Source organism: Pituophis catenifer, unplaced genomic scaffold (genome assembly GCF_029215685.1).
Source record: "Pituophis catenifer annectens isolate HBS135680 unplaced genomic scaffold, rPitCat1.0.hap2 SCAF_4, whole genome shotgun sequence".
Lineage (NCBI taxonomy): Eukaryota > Metazoa > Chordata > Lepidosauria > Squamata > Colubridae > Pituophis > Pituophis catenifer.
The window spans coordinates 1,057,422-1,077,592 of NW_027256884.1; positions in this window are offsets into that span (position 1 = coordinate 1,057,422).

Sequence of the window (20,171 nt, forward strand, 5' to 3'; positions counted from 1 at the left end):
ACTCCAGGGGACAGGAAGGCCTGGAGGAATGTTGTCCATGGGGGTCACGATGGGTCGGATACAACTTCGCAAGTAACAACAACAACAAAAGTCTCTTCCCCTGGGAAAGCCAGATATAGACCAAAGGGTTTGACCTCAACCAACCATGTCCTTTCTGAATGGACTCTAAACTGGGATGTCTTTTAACCCCCCTCTCTTATTGGGGCCTCTTCTCCTTCAGCAGGTGGTTCCAGCACAGGGTACCCCATCCAAGTCTAACTGTGTCTGGACCTGCTTAGCTTCAGCCACAAATGGCTAGACATTGTCCTTGGCTATGACATGCGAGCATCAAAAAATGTTCAAATAATGACTCATTCCAGGGTTTCTCAACCTTGGTCATATTAAGACCTGTGGGCTTCAACGCCCAGAATTCCCCAGCCAGCACAGCTGAATTGAAGTCCATAAGTCTTAGAGTGGCCAAAGTTGAGAAACCTTGACTTATGCAATCATTTTTTGTGAGTGAGTCTAATTTGGGATGACATCAGAGATTGGGTTTTTTTCCCCACAGTTGGCTGCTTTTATTTTTTATTTAAAGACTAAGTTGGCACATCGTTGTGTCCGTGGTATAACAATATATCTATAAGATGATGGACTGTGGGGAAAAAAAAGCCCTAGTTAATCAGTAATTTCCTTTAGGATAACTATTGTCCAGACAAAAATTCTGCTTCTTCACGGCAGTATCACAGCCATTGAGAGAGAGAGAGAACGAGAGAGTGTGTGTGTGTAAAATGAAATATATACAGTATTGAAATCAATATCTGTACGGAGACAAAGAACAAATCGGTCTGTCCTGCACGTGTAAACACAACACACGAAGCTATGATTGCACAGATAGTGCGATGCATCCAGAGGTCTTCGGTATTTGGTAATGATGTAGCTAATTACATTAGGTTAATGCGATAATGAGTTGTTTATTTAATGGGAAACATCTGTGCCCTGACCTTTCCTCATCCCCCAGCAGCATAGCACACAATTAAAAAGGAAAACACACACAAAGTGGAGAGGCTCGCAATACCCATAAAATCATCTTCTGCTTGCAAACAGGCCCGACAACTCCTAAGCCGCGATGATTTTTTACACCCCGGGTAATGGAATAAATACAGTCCAACAACACGTTGCTACTTCTCCAGACAGATTTAGCATAACACAATCTGAGCAAGAGGGTGTTGGGGAAAGGAAAGGGGGAAAGAAAAAAAAAAAAGAACCTAACAGAAAAGATGGTTCATTTACAAATGTAATTTCAATTGAAGATAGTTTTCCAATCTTCTTTCATTTGAGTCTCAATTGAGGCTCTTCTCTCCCCTCTGATGGCGTGATTAGACATCGGGAGGGCTGTTGGAGATTAGCCAAGCACAGAGAGAGTAAATGAGGACGGATGTTTTATCAGCGCAAGTCACAATATATGAAGGCAGATGTGTGTGCTCTGAGCTGTTCCCTCAAATTACGCTTATGGAATAATGTAGGCCCTTTTGATTCTCACAGATTACTGCTCCCACTGATCATGCTGTCAAAATCAAAGTGAGCACTTCATTCCCTCCTTTTATGCATGCCAGCTCTGTTTTGCTTTCGTAATGAGCAGATATGACCACCGCTTGCGAAAAGGGATAAAGACGTTCCCAGTGATAGATAGGCGAGAGATTAAATGGGATCTTTATGACTTCTGCAGCCATCAGTTTTGACTGCGCGATAAGATGAGTCGAGTCGGGCGCCCGATTTGTTCTTTATTGGAGCCAATATTAGCATGAGCTTAGCAGAGCAAAATCTGATAAAATCCATTTAAGGTGGAAAGCGCAGGAGCCTTTTAGACTTGGCAAAACTCCGGCTGCAGAGCTCTGCATGTGGCTGTTCTGGAAACCGGGGTGACTTCTGCTCACCAAGAACTGACTTTGGGCTTTTGTTGCGCTTGGCTTTTGGAGCGGTGTGTGTGTGTGTGTGTGTGTGTGTGTGTTTCCCCCAAAGTGTTGTTGATTTCGAGGCATACGTTTCAAGCCCCAAACTCTAGAGATTTCAATGCAAATGAAAACAGCTCAGTGTTCTTGGTTCTCCATGCTGTTTGGGTTGGTACAAGACATCAGATATGTCCCAAAGGTGCTTTTTCCAAGAGGCAACTGGACTTTCTGGTTTTTCTTTGAAAACGTTTCGCTTTTTATTTTATGGATGAGAAGCGAAACGTCTTCAGAGAAAAGCCAGAAAGTCCAGTTGCCTCTTGGAAAAAGCACCTTTGGGTCAACCGTGGCCTGGAGGACGGAGAATCTCCAGAGACATCAGAAATGAGCGTTCAAGACAATGATTGTGGTTCCAACGGAACCAGAAGGCCCGTCTTATGTATCCAAAACATGGGCACAATGGGATTTGGATATATTTGGAATATATATTCCAGAAACTTGGCTGGAATGGTTTCAGGTCTCCTGCTTGAGCACTAAAAGACCTCCGAGGTCCCTTCCGACTCTGTTACTCTGCTGTTGCTTTGGAAAGAGGGACAGGCAGATACCATACTTGGCTCACTGTCTCCAGGCTGGGCCAAACTAAGGTAACTCTTTGCATTCCCACCAACAGACTGCTAAAATAACAGAATGAATGAAATTAATTGTTTTAAAGCAGGTGGAAAGCTGTTTCCTTGCCCTGAATATTTATGCTACGTACTCCTTGGCTTGCAGGAAGTACATCTCAGACATACACAGTTGATGCTTTTGCAATATAAAAAGTCAATATTTATAACTCAGGGTTGAAATGAAAGGGCCTCGGTGCTGTCTGAGCTTGGTTATTTGATTGCAGACATTTCGTGACCCAGCTAGATAACATCATCAGTGCTAGTCTAGATAATGCTACTTAATTAGCACTGATGATGTTCCCTAGTTGGGTCATGAAACATCTGCAGGAAAGCCACCAAGCTCAGACCCAAAGGTGCTTTTTTCAAAGTCCAGTTGCCTCTTTAAAAAAAGCACCTTTGGGACAACCATGACCTGGATGACTGAGAATCTCCATGGACACCAAGCTCAGACAGCACCAAGAATCCCACAGTCCTCCTCCTCCTCCCTCGCTCCCTCCCTCCCTCCCTCCTCCTCTCTGCAAACCCCACGCCCTTCTAGCACTGATGATGTTACCTCGTTTGGGTCATGAAACATCTGCAAGAAAAGCACCAAGGGCAGAGAGCACCAAGGACCCTTCATTTCAACCCTGAGCTGAAAATATTATCCTTTATAGGCCTTTTATATTGCAGAAATGTGGTAACGAGGAAAGGATGAAAAATAAAGACCTCCGAGCAAGACCCCAGAAATCTATTATGGGCAGGTCTGCCACCCATTCATGGAAACCACGCTGATCGAAGAATCATTGTTAGCTGTCAAAGGGGAGGAGGGTTCTTTTTCCTTTTCCTTGTATACCAGCATTTTCATCATTCTGGCAATTTCCCAAAATCTGGGCCAGATTTTTCTAGTTCAGGATGTCCTCATAGGGGAAAGGTGACCTCAGTAAAATTTAACTTCTGTGAGGAGATCCGTCCACTAACTCAACCCTGTTATTTTCTCTGGAGGCTTTCCTGGAAGACCAAAATTCTGAAGCGAAGACGACTATGATCGTGAAAAACAGCGTAGTATTTTTGCAGTAGGGAAACATGCTGTTTATTAGTCAAGATTGATGAGCTTAAAACGGTGAAGTCAATCTTGATTTTTGGTGATCACAAGTATGCCATTTTCTTGACAGCATTATGAAGATCTTTTGTTAACCTCTTCTACCAGAAAATATTTTTCAACATCCTTGCCTGACCAGAAAGTCTGGAATTACCTAATAGCCAACCTGAAGTCCTTTCCTGAACTGCTCCTGCTTAGCTTCTAACATCAGCTAAAATGACCCGGATTAAATCTAAAATATTTTTTTAAAAAATCCTCTTGTTTCTGCCTACAAATACATCTGATACTCACACGAATATGCTCATGTGTAAACTGATGTATATCACAATGGATGGTCATGATTGTTGTCCTGTTATGATCGAAACAGATTCCAATTATATTTATTACTGTCTTATTTTCATTACACATTTTTCATATTCGGCTTTATGTGATATTTCAGGCTTCAGCACATTTACTACTTCTATATGGGCAACATATTTGAGACTGAACCTAAAAGTGTCAAGTGCAGAGGAAAGTAATTTTGCAAAATTAGCAAGAACAAGTATTATTATTTACTTCTGAGGATGCATTTTAAAAATGTGGTTGCAATCTAGAAATCGTTTGTCAGCACAGCAGAAGCACACGCCAAATGATATATTTTTCTTTTGTTTCCTTGCTCGCATTTGTTAAAATAAATAGATTTAAAAAAACCGCAAAGCCTATCAATCTTGTAAATGATATTGTATGTTATCATTTATTGTCACTTCCAAGCAGAATGATCAGAGCTTTGTTACAACCAAGTGGGATGCAAATTCTTTTATTGGAGCTCTGATGTCGGTTAGATAGCTAGATGTTTTGGACAGAAGCAGATTTAAAAATGGTTTTTTTTTTCTCTCCATTTTCCTCGCATTGTGTTCTTCCTATACTTTTAAATTCTACTTAGTGATAATATTCCCCTTGATATCAGTAACCAGTCAAGGCCCAGATGCAATGTTCAATCAGCAATCATTTATTTGTAGTAGGGTTTCACAAATGCTTTATGATTGGAAGGAAAGTATTTTGCTGGGATGATACATTCTACAGTTCCATACTATATTTAGCAGTCAATATAAAATGTTTTATATGGTTTATATGTTGCATAGCAGCCACAAATGGTGATAACAAAGCCACTCGCCAACAGGAGGTGCTGCTGGACTTACATCCAGAGGGCTCTGGGTCAAAAATCTTGAGAATGAATTCTTCTGATTAATTCATCAGCTAAATCTTTAGCTGCAGCAAGGATCTGACTGTCATTAAATTATAACAGGAAAAGGTTCATAGCTGGGAATGTCTGAATCTGTAACCAAAAACAGAGGGTGATCCTGAGAGTTAGCCCAACTGGTAGCACCAGTTACAAATCCCAATGAAATTATGCAGTTGGGGAATTTAACCATTGCTGTAGGTGAAGAACAAGGATTTAGTTTTAAGGATGATGGATACAGCTGTTTAAAATCCCACGTAAATTTTCTCCTGCTATTTTCTTATTATTTTAGGATTCGTAGCATCAGTAGATATTGGGTTTTTTTTTTTAAAAAAAATACTTTAACAGAGTGACAGAGTCGGAAGGGACCTTGGAGGTCTTCTAGTCCAACCCCCTGCTCAGGCAGGAAACCCTACACCATTTCAGACAAATGATTGTCCAATCTCTTCTTAAAAACTTCCAGTGTTGGAGCATTCACGACTTCCGGAGGCAATAGGATGGCTGAAATCATTTGACAGTGATTCACTGACAGTTTTTTTGCCAGTTTCCAGCCTTTGGGGCTGGTTTCCATCCCAAAAAAATACCCAGAGGAATACAGGACTTGCTTAGCAACAGCTGCGTTCACTTAGCAAACACATGTCGTTTACTGAACAACCACCGCAAAGAAAAATCTTAAAATTGGCTTGGCTATGTGAGTGCCTCGTTTCATGACCATCATGACTTTCCACAGAAATTCCAGGCTCCATTACAGTCATAAGTTAAGGACCATCTGTAGACAGCTGATATATACTGCAGACATCTCTTTCCTTCCAGCATGGGAAGCTAAAACCATTGACGGATACATAATACAGTAAAATATTATCTATATATTTCTTACAAGGAACTTGCTTTTCTACCCACAGGGGTGCAATTAGTGGACTTCAGTAGCAAATGGTTCAGTAGCAACCAGAGGTTGTGTGAAACCAGAGTTCCCACTAATATCCAGCCAGGCTCTCATCCAGGGGTGAAATGCTCCCGGTTTGGACCGGATCTGGCAATCTGGTAGCGATTGTGGCAGATGGTTCGGAGAACCGGTAGCGATGGTGGCGCAAGGCTCCACCCATCTGCCTGGATGTCGTTACTTCCTGCTTTTAAAAGGTAAAAAAAAAAAGGCTCTGATGATCTTGTGCAACAGCTGTGATCATCAGAGCATTTTTTTTACCTTTTAAAAGCATTTTTTTTACAACCTATTCGCTGGAATAGGTTGTAAAAAAATGCTTTAAAAAGGTAAAAAAAAAAAAGTTGGCCAAGTCACATTACCCACCACCACCAAGCCACGCCCACAGAACCAGTTGTAACAAATTTTACATTTCACCACTGCTCTCATCCATTCATCCAACAGGAAAGATGGTCACAAATGAAAGTCAATCTACGTGTCCCGGGATAACGTTGCAGGATCCAATCTGGGTCGGTCACCGGGACCAGAGGTTTAGTCTTCCGAGCTTTCGGACTCGTGCTGGAGCCCATCCTCAGGGAACTTCCCTCTCTCACCAGAAATGGTCCCCTTGAGTGAGATCTCTGGTTCGTTGGGAGTTTGCCACACTGAATTCTGAATCCCGTTTGCTCGGTTCTGACTTCTGCTCTAGCTACCTCAACTTCATTATTCCAGTGCTTTTCTCAAACCGAGTGTTTTTCCCCAAAGGGATCACAGAACAAATTTGCACTAAGGACTCGTGCAATCAATCTGCATTTGAGAGAATTTGTCACCGTTTTGCATTTGGTAAAGACCGGTTGGGTAATTATTATAGCACTGCATTAGACACTAAAGCTGGGATGATGAACAGTTCCTAAATACCACTGTGTGTCTTTCAATCCAATCTGATGTTTTAGTTCCCAGCCACAGTGAATGTGGTTTAATATACATTTGGAGAACCAAGAGACCATGTTTCACTCCCTCTCTTAATGTGAAATCAAAAACTGAGAACCAGCAGCATTCAAGCTTTCACCCCAGGACGTCAAGCCCTTGGAATTCAAAGCAGCTTATTTCTAAATAGAGCTGTAAAGCTTGGAGGAACTCCTTTCCTGCCTTGCCGGCTTGACTCTAAGTTGGCTTTTAAAAAAATCATGCTTGGAGTAAGATGCTTTGGCAACAGCTTGTAAGGTATTTGGGACTGTAGGATGTCCACAACCACCAACTCAGCAATTCACAGTGTTGGGTTCTACCATTTTTCTCTTTCAAGGAAGAAATTGCCAGTCAGGTTCCTTCCTCTGGGTGCATTCATTCAGACACAAACTTAAATTTAATTACTGTATATGTGCAAAATTTAACCATGAAAATGTACGCCTTTGCGGGTGGGATAAACAGCTCTGAATTATTTATTTATTTATTTTCGTCCAATCTCTAATGTCATTTGGAGCTACTTTTGCCCCAAATGCTATAATAGCACAGTGGTTATACCGTTTGCTTTGCAAATAGAAAACCTGTAGTTTCGTCATTTTTATAGCCACTGGCAAAACCCCTCTGCTTAAGCAGGAGACCCCATACCATCAAGTGGCTGTCCAATCACCTCCAGTGATGGAGCCCCCACAACTTTCGAAGGCAAACCATTCCACTGGTTAATTGTCCTCACTGTCAGGGAGTTTCCCCTTAATTCCAGGTCCTTTCTCTCCTTGGTTAGTTTCCATCTGTTGCTTCTTGTCCTGCCTTCAGGTGCTTTGGAGAAGAGGTTGACCCCCTCTTCTTTGGGGCAGCCCCTCAAATAGTGGAAGACTGCTATTATGTCACCCCTAGTCCTTCTTTTTATTAGACTAAACTTCTAATACCTCATTTGTTTGTGGGGTTAATGATCCAATTTGCTTCTGATACCTTCAGAATAACAGATCCAAGAATCCATCACAACCTCCCTTGGCAAAAAAAAAAAAAAAAAAAAAAAAAACCACAATGCAAAATGATAATTAATCCTAATTGTCTGCTCTTGTTTATGTGTGTGTGTGTGTGAAAAATTAATCTATCAGCTATTTGTAGGAAGCCTATGAAACCTATGCATCACCTGGGTTTTTCCTTGGCTCCCGTCTCCAACACTTCGGCCAAGTTTCCACCTTAAGGAGTAGGAGGAAGGAGGAAGGGGAAAAAAGAAAGAAAAAAGAAGAAGAATCAAATTGCAGAGTATAGACTGAAGCCCTTGCAATCGTTGTGACAAATACTAATGTATAAATCAGCCGCCCAGTCCAGGCCCGGGCTGCTGATCATGTTCTTTGCTGAAATGTCACCTGTTCCTATCTAACGATTTGCATAATGCAAAGCTTCTCACTCGTAAAATACAGATTAGGAGGGGAAGCCAAGAGTCATTCTCAAACCATGGAGCCATTTCAAAAGCAGAAGGGGGAGGACAGGGGGAGGGACAGGCTTTACTATTAACCCTGATGCTCCCATCGGTCTTTTCCATGTTTGCGTCTACGAGGAACAAAGCTGGGCACAGATAAACTGGCATTCCTTTGTGTCTGTCTGTCTGTCTGTCTGTCTGTCTGTCTGTCTGTCTGTCTGTCTATCTATCTATCTATCTATCTATCTATCTATCTATCTATCTATCTATCTATCTATCTATCTATCTATCTCACTGGGGTGGGGGCAACACACAAAACCTATCCAAAAATTGTCTATGCATCCTACACAGAGAAGTGAATCCAACATATTTTGCCCAGCTCATTCATGTTGGGTAATTCAATTCAATTTCAAATCTTTATTGTCAGCGCACAACATATGTACAATGAGATTGATTGAGCTCCCTCAGTGCACCCCCCCAACACAATACAACTCACAGTGAAGACAGAAAATCCCTAACCCAATAAATCATATTAACAAAACACCCAGTCCTATTGCGCCAGTGTGAACATGTTACATGTTGCACCAGCCCTGCAGTCCATCATACTACGTAGTTATTTCTCATTCAGGAGTCTGACAGCCCACGGATAAAAACTCTTCTTCAGCCTGTTTGTGCATCTGGCTATACTTCAATATCTCCTTCCCGATGGTAGGAGGGTAAAGAAGTGGTGACCAGGGTGAGAGTCGTCCCACGATAATGGGAGGGCAGTTTGGATCATTTTTAAATGGAACTTTTAGCTCTCTCTTCATTTCCTGTTCCTAACTCTGTTATTAATTATTATTTTAATTATTTAATTATTATCACTGTGTTTTTTTTCATTGTAAACCACCCATAGTTACTCAGGTGAGATGGGTGGTGTAGAATTTTGATTCTCTCTCTGTCTCGCATCTATCTATCTATCTATCTATCTATCTATCTATCTATCTATCTATTTATCTATCTTTCTATCCATTATCTATCTATCATCTATCTATCTATCTATCTATCTATCTATCTATCTATCTATCTATCTTTAACCTCTCTCATATCTATCTTTCTGTTTATCTATCAATCATCTATCAATCATCCACCTATCTATCTATCTATCTATCTATCTATCTATCTATCTATCTATCATCTATCTATCTCATATCTATCTTTCTGTTTATCAATCATCCATCTGTCATCTATCTATCTATCTATCTATCTATCTATCTATCTATCTATCTATCTATCTCATATCTATCTTTCTGTTTATCAATCATCCATCTGTCATCTATCTATCTATCTATCTATCTATCTATCTATCTATCTATCTATCTATCTATCTCATATCTATCTTTCTGTTTATCAATCATCCATCTATCATCTATCTATCTATCTATCTATCTATCTATCTATCTATCTATCTATCTATCTTTATCCATCTCTCTCTCCAGTGGTACCTTGGTACTCATCATTAATCAGTTCCAGGAATATAATAGGAATAAAGTCTCTCTCAGAGTCAGGTGGGCAGAATCTAAATTGATAAATAAATACCAATATAAATAAATAAAAAGTGTGCAGCCAACAGCCTACTCAATGAGTAAGCTGCCTTCTGAGGCGAGGCAAAGCGGTGCAATAAACTACATTTTCTGCACAGATTATTTAATAAAGAATCTAATAGAAGAGTATCAGTCATGTTCAGTTACTGACCGACTTTAATCATGCTAACATTTATAAAAGTGCATTGTATGAACTGCTGGGCTTTGTAAACCATGGTTTACAATTTAGTCTGCTCTATGAATTCAGCCACTATGTTTATCCGACCAAGCAGAGGAGCCCAGCGATTGAATTAGCTAACTAAACTTGGTGTGTAGGAGGTCTTAACTAGTTCTTTTATTCTTTTATTACACACCCATAAATCCAGCCTTATAGCCCTGAGGCAGTGCAGAGTGGAACATTCTTACATGCATGTAACATGTCACGGCATGTCTGAAGCTGTTAGTAGGACAACCCTACCAACCTTTTTTTTTAAAAATGGCAGTAATTAGGTTTATTTTATGTTTTTTGCATCTCTATCTATCTATGCGTGTGTGTAAAATATACAGTGTATAATGTATATATAATATGCATTATTTATATAGTGATAGGAGACTTAAAAGAATAACAGCGTCAGAAAGGACCTTAGAGGTCTCCTAGTCCATCCCCTCTTATGCCATTTCAGACAAATGGTCGTCCAGTCTCTTCTTAAAAACTTTAAGTGATGGATGTCCCAAAGGTGCTTTTTCAGGAGGCAACTGGACTTTCTTGTTTTTTCTTTTGAAGACGTTTCGCTTCTCATCCTAGAAGCTTCTTCAGCTCTGCCTGGATGACTGAGAATCTCCATAGACATAGACCAGGGGGGTGTCCAATCTCTTCTTAAAAACCTCCAGTGATGGAGCACCCACAACTTCTGGTGGCAAACTGTTCCATTGATCAATTGTTTCTCACTGTCAGGAAATTCTTCCTTAGTTGCTTCTCTCCTTGATTAGTTTCCATCCGTTGCTTCTTGTCCTGCCTTCTGGAGCTTAAAATATTAAAATATATTTTCAGTATTACTGATGTATTAGAAGAACCTTTTAGCTCTTTGCATACCTTGAAATGGTTGCCAGTAATCTCGGAGTTTAAACAGAAACAAACAAGAAACGAATCCTGCCAGCAAATTTATAATGAGTCACTTGTTATCCCTTTATATTCCTCATTGTACTGTAAGTGAGAGCCTCTTTTGACCTGGCAAATTAACCCTTTACATCTGTGAGCTTCTTCTCCATCACCTGGAAAGACTCTTTTTAAAAAAATCCAGAGTAGTCAATGGAATAACTTTGTCAATATTGGCTGTATCAGATCCCCCTTTGCTTTACATATAGAATATTTTTTGGGGGAAACTTCAATTACAATCCTCCTTGAAGTTCTTCATTAATACAAAGGGCATTACATGTATTTTAGTACTCTTTATATGAATGTATTACCCTTTGTAGAGTGCATTAAATCCCACAGACATTTAATGCAAAGGGAAAGGTACATATGGTGTCCTGGGAATAACAGAATGGCAGAGTCAGAAGGGACCTTGGACGTCTTCTAGTCCAACCTCCTGCTCAAGCAGGAAAACCATTTCAGTCAAGTGGTTTTCCAGACTCTTCTTAAAATCCTCCAGTGTTGAAGCACCTAGAACTTCTGGAGGCAAGCTGTCCACTGCTTAATTGTCCTCACTGTCAGGAAGTTTCTCCTTAGTTCTAGATTGAGTCCCTCCTTGATATGTTTCCCTCTGCTACTTCTTATCCTGCTCTTTGGTTCTTTGGGGAACAAGTTGAGCCCCTCTTCTTTGTGGCGGCCCCTCAAATATTGGAAGATGGCTATCATATCACCCTCGATTCCCTAATACACGAAATAATACATTATTTTGCATTCGTTCTGATCTTCCTTTTTAAACGCACACCCAAGAACCAGAGCAATTCGTGGAGCAAATGGACCAGGTGAGACGATGAGATGGGATGGGGAGGCCTCCGGGGTTGGAAGGACCCCTGCCTCTCCTTGCCCTGGGAACGAGAGCCGGGTTTGGCTGGCAGGGAGCTGGTTAATAGATGCTCCTGGCTGCCTGACTGAGCAGCCTAGTGACACCTGACTGAGAACTTCAGAAAGGAGTTGGTGGCTTATTAAAGCTGCGGGAGCCCAGCCGAACCTCCTGCCTACACGCTAGGATTGCTGTGTGCCCCCCGATAACTCGCAGCTGCTGATAAAGTCCACTAGTAATGGCTTTTTGCTAATGAGAAAAGTGCCGCTGATTATGACAAATTGCCCAGACCAACAGGCTAAGCTGCTACACAGGCTCTCAATTGTCAGTTGGGCTGATTTTTGCATTTCATTATTCCTTTCCTGATGTCCTGCTCCTTCTCCCGCTCAACATAGCCCGAGAGCCGCGTGTCACAATTTTAATAACACTTCTTTATCTCAATTTTCAACCCCTTCTCTCCCTGGAAGCCGGGAAGAAATGGATGTCGAAAGAACGAGGCTTATAACCTTGCTTGTACTCGGCAGCGGGGAAACCCTTCGGCCGCTGAGAAGGATTTCAAGGACCCCAAGAAAGGGGGGATCAGCATCAAGGTGCTCAGAGGGCCAAGCTTTGATTGCCACAAAGATCTTCAAACACCTGTCCAGATGGCCATTTCCTTGTCTCCTTGGTCAAAACCATCGGGGCCTCCAAAGGGTGCCTGGTTGGCAATATCAGGCCCCTTCAAGGTCACTTCTCTTCTGGAGCTTTTTGTTGTTGTTTTTAAATTGTTGTTGTTGTGACCAGTGTCAGATTTGATGGTGTCCAGCCACCGTCTTCTTTGAAGGCCTGGTTTCCTTTTACCTATAACTCTTCCAAACATTTAAAAAAAAAGTTAGGTCATGTTTTAAACCTGGTTAGAGGCATAACACCAATCCTGGATGTTACTTTATTTTATTTTCTGCTGAAATTCAGCCCACTTTTATTCGCAGCTGAGTTTTGAGGGCCTCCCCCCCCCAATCTTGGTGCTGGCAAAAGCAGACCCTGACATAGGGGATGTCTCAGGGATACATCCTTCAGAGTAGCGTTTCTTAACCTCAGCATTAACTCCCAGAATTCCCCTCTCCAGCCAGCATGCTTGATTTGGGAGAGGGATTCTGGGAGTTCACATCCATGCATTTTGCAGGTGTCAAGGTTAGGAAATGCTACTTGAGGGTATAAACACAGTGTACAAAATGGGAGACACTCAGATCAAATATAAGAATAAGAATAGAATTTTATTGGCCAAGTGTGATTGGACACACAAGGAATTTGTCTTGATGCATACGCTCTCAGTATACATAAAAAGACAAGATACATTCGTCAAGAATCATAAGGTACAATACTTAATGATAGTCATAGGGTACAAATAAGCAATCAAATCATATTAGGAAACAGTCAATATAAATCGTAAGGATACCAGCAACAAGTTACAGTCATACTGTCCTAAGTGGGAGGAGATGGGTGATGGGAACGATGAGAAGATTAATAGTAGTGAAGACTTAGTAAATAGTTTGACAATGTTGAGGGAATTATTTGTTTAGCAGAGTGATGGCGTTTGGGAAAAAACTGTTCTTGTGTCTAGTTGTTCTGGTGTGCAGTGCTCTATAGCGTCATTATGAGAGTAGGAGTTGAAACAGTTTATGTCCAGGATGTGAGGGGTCTGTAAATATTTTCCCAGCTCTCTTTTTGACTCCTGCAGTAGACAGGTCCTCAATGGAAGGCTGGTGGGTAGCCATTGCTTGAAAGTATCATTTCACTGTATTGAAAATATCATTTCACTGTACATGTGGACTTGGTTTCAGCATCCTCAGCTTGATATCTGAAAAATGGGGATAATGAAAGAGGAAGGAAGGAAGGAAGGAAGGAAGGAAGGAAGGAAGGAAGGAAGGAAGAAAGGAAGGGATTGTCTTTCATTGCATCTTCAGAAAACCGCTCATTTCAAAGAGCCCTTGCTGAAATACATCTTTTGCATGGTTACTTAATTACATCAGATCTTTCACTGATTTTTATTGCTCCAAGGAATTCAATGATTAGATAAAATTGCCATTCTGAGATACAAGGTTGCCCACGTTGCTATTTTTTTAAAAAAAGTCATGTTAGTTTAATTAAGTATTATCACTGCGCTTTATCTTATTAAAGTATCGGTTAATAAGAGCCAAGAAGTGGGATTTAATTTCACTTTTGATCCAGCGTGCTTTTAACCTGTGTTCTTTTTATCCTTGGCCCTTAGAAACGGTGTGAGGAAATTATACAAAGGACATCATTTGTTTTCTCTTTTCCCTGTTTTTGCAACTGAGACATCAGCTTTTCCTTGACAGAAGGCAAGTGCAAAGGAAGATATATTTATTTTTTTTAATTCTCTGAGGCTGATCCATTCAGCTCCTTTGAATGGCAGGACGCCCATAGCTGGAATTTTGGCAGAATGAAAAATTCACATTTTAAACATTGCAAGTGCCAATATAGGATTTCTCTCTCCATATAAATAATTGGGGGTGGGGGGGTGGGGGGTGGAAGAGTTTGTATTTTGCCCTAATCTTAGAATTCCAACTCTGTGTTAGGAGTCAGGATAGACTGGTACAAAATGTGGTAGATGGGGAAACTCTTTGGCCAGTGGAACTCCAGGCAGATGGACTCCCCTCTGCCCCCAAGGAAGGAAGGGCTCTGGTCTTAGCTACATTCTGCCAGAAAATCTGAATCTATTGTGCGTGGGCAAGTGTTTGTGTGTGTTGAGAACTTGCTCATGAAGAAAATACAGGACTCATCTACAACACGCAATGCAGAAGACCTCCATGAAAACCAACAGCCCCAGCCATCGGACCATGTGGTCAAAACTCCCTAATCTCACAACCCATGGACAGAGTCAGCCATAGTCCCAGGAAAGGAAAGGAAAGGAAAGGGAAGGGAAGGGAAGGAAGACTATTGAGAAGGGAAGGGAAGGGAAGGAAAAGAGATGGGAAGGAGAAAGAAAGGAAACAAAAAAAAAAGGAAAAAGAAAGGGGAGGGGAGGGAAGGAAAGATGGAAGGGAAGGGAAGGAAAAGAGATGGGAAGGAGAAGGAAAGGAAAGGAAGAAGGAAAGGAAAGATGAAAGGAAATAAATGGATGAAGAAGGGAAGAGAGGAAGACGGGGAGAGGGAGTGGGGGGAAAGAAAAGGAGGAGGAGGAGGAAGAAATAGGTGTCTGATTCTCAAAGGAAGCAAACTTGTTCTAACTTTAGCTCTAAGCTCTTTTTCCTCTGACTTGGAAACCTGAAATTCATTTGCCACAAGAAGGAATTAACAAGGTCAAGACAATTTAAAGTCCTTCTCCTTCCTTCCTTCCTTCCTTCCTTCCTTCCTTCCTTCCTTCCTTCCTTCCTTCCTTCCTTCCTTCCTTCCTTTTATATAACATCCCAAATTAGAGTCTCCTGTTCCTTTAGCGTACTATTAAGTGTGTGTCTTTTTCTAGGGGGAAGGAACCAATGAGGCATGAATGGTAATTGAGGGAAATAAAGAGAGAAATCTACTGATCTCTCCACCATCTTTCTCAAAATGTTTGGAGCACTGATATTTGGTTTTTAGGGCAATATAAATATTTATGCTGAGACCTGAAAAAGCTACCAAAGCTAAAGCAGAGGAATGTTGGGTTAGTATTTGAATGGTAAAAAAAAAAAAAAAAAAAAAAAATCCAAGATGGCAGCCAGAATGATGTCGTGGAAGCTCCTTCGGCTTTGCATGTATAAAAAAGAGGCGGGACTTCAACCCACCATCTGCCAATCATCTTGGATCTTTTTGACCACACCCTGTAGACACCCCTGACGGATTTCCTTCAGGATTTGAACTCAGGATTTGAACTCAATTTGAGAGAAGCTTTGCTTTTTTCACCTGAGATTTTGCTTTTAGTACCTCTGAATATGTTCCAAACCATCAAAGGAATATATAACAGCTGGTGCTATTTCCTTGTTCCTTGTTTTTGTAGCTATTTCATTTACTGCTGCTTTTGTTTACTTTTTGCCTCCATTCTATTTCCTATTATTTTCTGCTCCAGGAATTCCAGAAATTTAAAACTTAGAGCAGAGACCCAGTGGCTAAATAAGTCAGCACCCTTCTTCACATGCCTTCCAGTTTCATTTTATACCATTATGACAAATCGTGACAAAGATGCTTCAAAACATTGGACGGGACTGCTCACCTCGACAGAAGAGGAAACTTTTTAAAAAATCTGTCGTTATTCTCTTTATTCTTTCAAATCTGGATCCTCTCTTTTAAAATAAGAGTTTAGAACAGAAGATCTAAATAGTTTGTAAAAGATGCTGGCGGGCAAACTCAGCCATGCTGGCATTTCAATGCTTCCTGCATTTTCAAACAACCACAAAGCCCATCGTTCATGCTGTGGTATTTCATTTGTAGTGTAGAGAATGTACTAATCGCCTTATTTAGGTCTGAGGGCTAAAAGACCCTTCCTCATCATTGCAAAGCTGCTTTATTGACATAAAAACAGAGAAAACAGAGGGCAGAGAGCCTGACCTTTGAGTGTTTTGCTTGTTTGCTTTGTTTTTCTTTTTAATTAATTAATTTTTCATTATTAACTTTTCATTTATCTTTTAAATATTATTATGGTTTGTTACGCAGTCAATCGGACTGAATTTGGCATTTTTGTCCATCTATCCAGTCCTTCCCAAGGACCTGGGAGAGGCTGATATGTATGTCTGATGGTGTTAGAATATCATTGCAGGATTTAAGCTGTTCCAAGCAAGGCTGCCTTTTGCAATTAACTGATGGTGAATTTGTCAGTGCCGATTACTATTTTTTTATTTTATTCTATTTTTATTTATTTATTTTTTGGGATACGTGTTTATCCCAAGCATGTTTAAACTCAGGAGTTAAGGGGCACAGCCTGATGTTGAACCAACTGCCATCCAGTAATGCTCTCTTACACCCCTTTAAAAATTGTATGTAGAAAATAGCCTCTGAACTCCATTCTTTCTCTCAGTTGGGTGTGCCAAATTGGACATTTTGAAAAGAACTGGCCATTTCTCCTTCCTATCGCAGTTGGAGGCTCCGTGTTTTTAACCAGTCCGTCTAAGTGCTGGTAGAAGTCTACTACCTAAAACATACTTCAAAATACATATATATACATATTATTTAGCTCCATTGGCTAGTTATACTGTTATTTAAAGGGGTCACCGAGAAGGCCAATGCTTATTAAAACGGCGAAAGAGAGAGAGGTAAACTCATAATGGGCTTTTTCAAGTGGAACAATCATCTTATCTAATATGTTTGAAAATGTAATCCATTACGACTAATTACCATGTTGGCTTTGAGAAAGACAATCACGTTCCCTGGGGGTCTCGGGAACAGCCAAACGGCTCTCGGCTCCCTCTCTTCATTGTTCTTCCCTGTTCCCGATCCTCTTCCCACCCTTTTCTCTCTCCCAAGAAAAATGTCGGCCTTCGGACATTAGTGGAGAGGGCTGAGGGTCTCCCTATCGGGCTGAAGCAGCAGCTAAACAATATTAGCCAATCATTTTTGATAGATGAAGCATGAAAATTAGTTCCAGAGTTTAACTGATAACTGAAACCACAGAGTTACATTCCATTATGGCAGCCTTAATTGATGAGCTCATTAAGGCCATTATTAGAGAAATTGATTTCAAATAGGCAGTTAAAACTGGCTGGCAAAAAGGAGAGAGAGAGAGAGAGAAAGAGAGAGAGAGAGAGAAAGGAAGAAAGAAAGGGGGGAAAACCAGTAAAGAGATACAGCACAATGTGAAGAAAGTAACCAAAATACATAATGAAGCAAGTAATTTTATAGCTTATTAGTTGCCGTGTGGATTTTAAACACTCGTTTTATGTACTAATACAGCTTTTGTAGATGGCGTCCATTAGGGGAGCCCTGAATGCCGCCAATCTTTAATGCAGCCCTGCTACTAATTAATTAATTAACCCCCAGCTGAAGCAATCAATTAGTCATGCAGAATCAGCAGCGTAAAGCCACTCCAGGTATTGTCTAGCAGGAGCCAAATTGGGAGTTTCTGCTTGAGGTTGGCTTATTTTTCTTTCCATTGTTCTTTAGGTTAATGGAAACAAATGGGCATAAAGTCGTAGGAAGATTCTTCTGAAAATGACGTTCATGACTGGGAGGAATTGCTAAAGCAGCATCAGTGTAATAGTTCTTCTTTGTTGCATTTTTCATGGAATGTGGCTTCTAAAAGGACTGGATAAAAGGAAAAATTGCTTTAAACGTGGCATGCCTTGGGCTACGAAGGTCAACCCCATATGTGACCAGAAGAAGATCTGAAGGCAGGTTGGCCCAGTTCCCTCCAGCACCCTACTTGCCTTCAGATCTCTAAAGTTCTAGAATGTCAACTGATTGGTGCTTTCTCATTGTTTCTTTCAATAATAATAACAATAACAACAACAACAACAACTGTATTGTCATTGTACATGTATACACAGTATACCCATACAACAAAATTCACTTAACACCCAAAAACCAGGCCCAACATACGTAACACCCCCCCCACCCCCACCCACCACAAATTCCCCACCCCAAACCACCCAAACATCCACACAACAGACCAAGTAATGCTGTCCAACAGTTCACTGATGGTGGCCCTTTAGTTCATCGTTGAGTGCAATTATAGCTCTGGGATAAATTGCAATTATAGCTCTGGGATCTTCTGCATGTGGTGGAAACTGGAGAACCAAAAAACCAGAGGGAGGACAGTCCCTTTGTAGATAAGGAGAAGAAAGTGTGTCTGACCTCTAATAGACGGTAAGGGTTTGTAGGAAGAACCTTGAGGAACAGGAGGAAGAGAAGCAACCAAGATAACAGTCAGATAAAAGAAATTTGAGTCTAAAGCAGAAATGTAATGTGAGAAAGCATCATATGACGTGACCCTTTGAAGTTCTCATGAAGATAAAGAAACGGAGAGAAGCATATTTAGGCTTGCAAGATTCAGTTCCTGCAACTGTATAACGAAAACGGTATTGGCATCCATAACTTGGGTTTTCTAGTTGGTCAACCAAGGCTGACACAAAGGAAGCTGAATTGTTGGGACTTCTTCTTCTTCTTCTAAAGAAGCATGGATTGTGCCATGGATCTGGAGCCACGTGGGTCTCACCAGGTTTCCAGGATGGTTGTAGAAGCTTCTTATCCACTCTGCCTCCAGCGAGATGAGGAAAGAGGACTTGATGGTTGATAATGGATGGTGATAAGTGAACGTCCATTCTTGTAAAAATAAATGGTTCCCTCTTAATATAGAGTTATGCTTCCTTCAGGGATAGATAATTCTTCTGTGCATTAAACTTCTCAGAACTGCTGGGAGATCTTTTCTCTGCTATTGTACTTGTTCTCACACATCAGGCTGAGCCATAATGTGTCTATTTGATCCAGGCTTAGTATGCCACGCAAATCTAGCCATCAGGGGTTTAGAAACCATGCTTTATGACTTAGCACAACATATGAATGCAGCCAGGGTCTGCAGGGAATTTTAAAAAACAGGGAAATTGAGACAAAAGACACTCGCCATAAGCCCCCACCCCCAAAGCTTAATATTAAACAAGGGAGGCCAACTGAAGAAAGAATATTCCGAAATGACACCATCTAATCTACCTCGTCCCACTCCTCATCTTCTATTTAAATAACTCCAATTAAGTGGGTGTATTCTCTTGGGCAGTGAGCTTTGTGGGCTTTAACCTGGTGGCATGGAGCGCTCCCGTGCCCGGCAAGCACGGGGGGGGGGGGGGTTGCGTGTCTCACAATGCTGGCCTTGGAGGGGAGATAATGGGGGAGGAACGGAAAAGCAGGAGGGAAGACTTCAGAATCAGGCAATAGGTGTCATCCATGGCGAGCAACATTGAATGTCCTTCTTCTCGTCTTCCTGCTGGGAGAAATGGCCCTCCACACGCTCCGTGTCTGATTAGTGGCTGTGCCTTTTTTTCTTTTTCTTTTTGCTTGCAAACTGGAACTGCTCAAGAGACAATGAGTAGCGTTTCAGGAAGAGGTTTCAAGGCAAGGGGACGTTAATTACAATCAATATTTTGTTAATTCTAGCAATGACAGCCGAGCAGTAAAGCTAAACAGTAAAGGTGTTGATTTTTCATTTAAACCAATGGCTTTGTGATTAGTTCTTCAACCTCCTGCCAAACGCTGGGTATTTTTTTTTTTCCCTTCACAGTTCAGGGAGTTCGCCCGCTTTTAACGAGCGCTCGCCTGACTTTCTCAAATATTATTTTGACTCTGAAATGTTGAACAATTCTGAAACGTTCTGGTGTATTTCAGATGAAATAACGGTTGTCATTTTCTGCTTTTATTGCTTTAATAGGCAATGCGATTGAAAATGGTCTATTAAAGTTACTCATTTGGACAAGATTGTCTTATAACCATTTTTTTTTTAATTTAGCGGTTCTGGA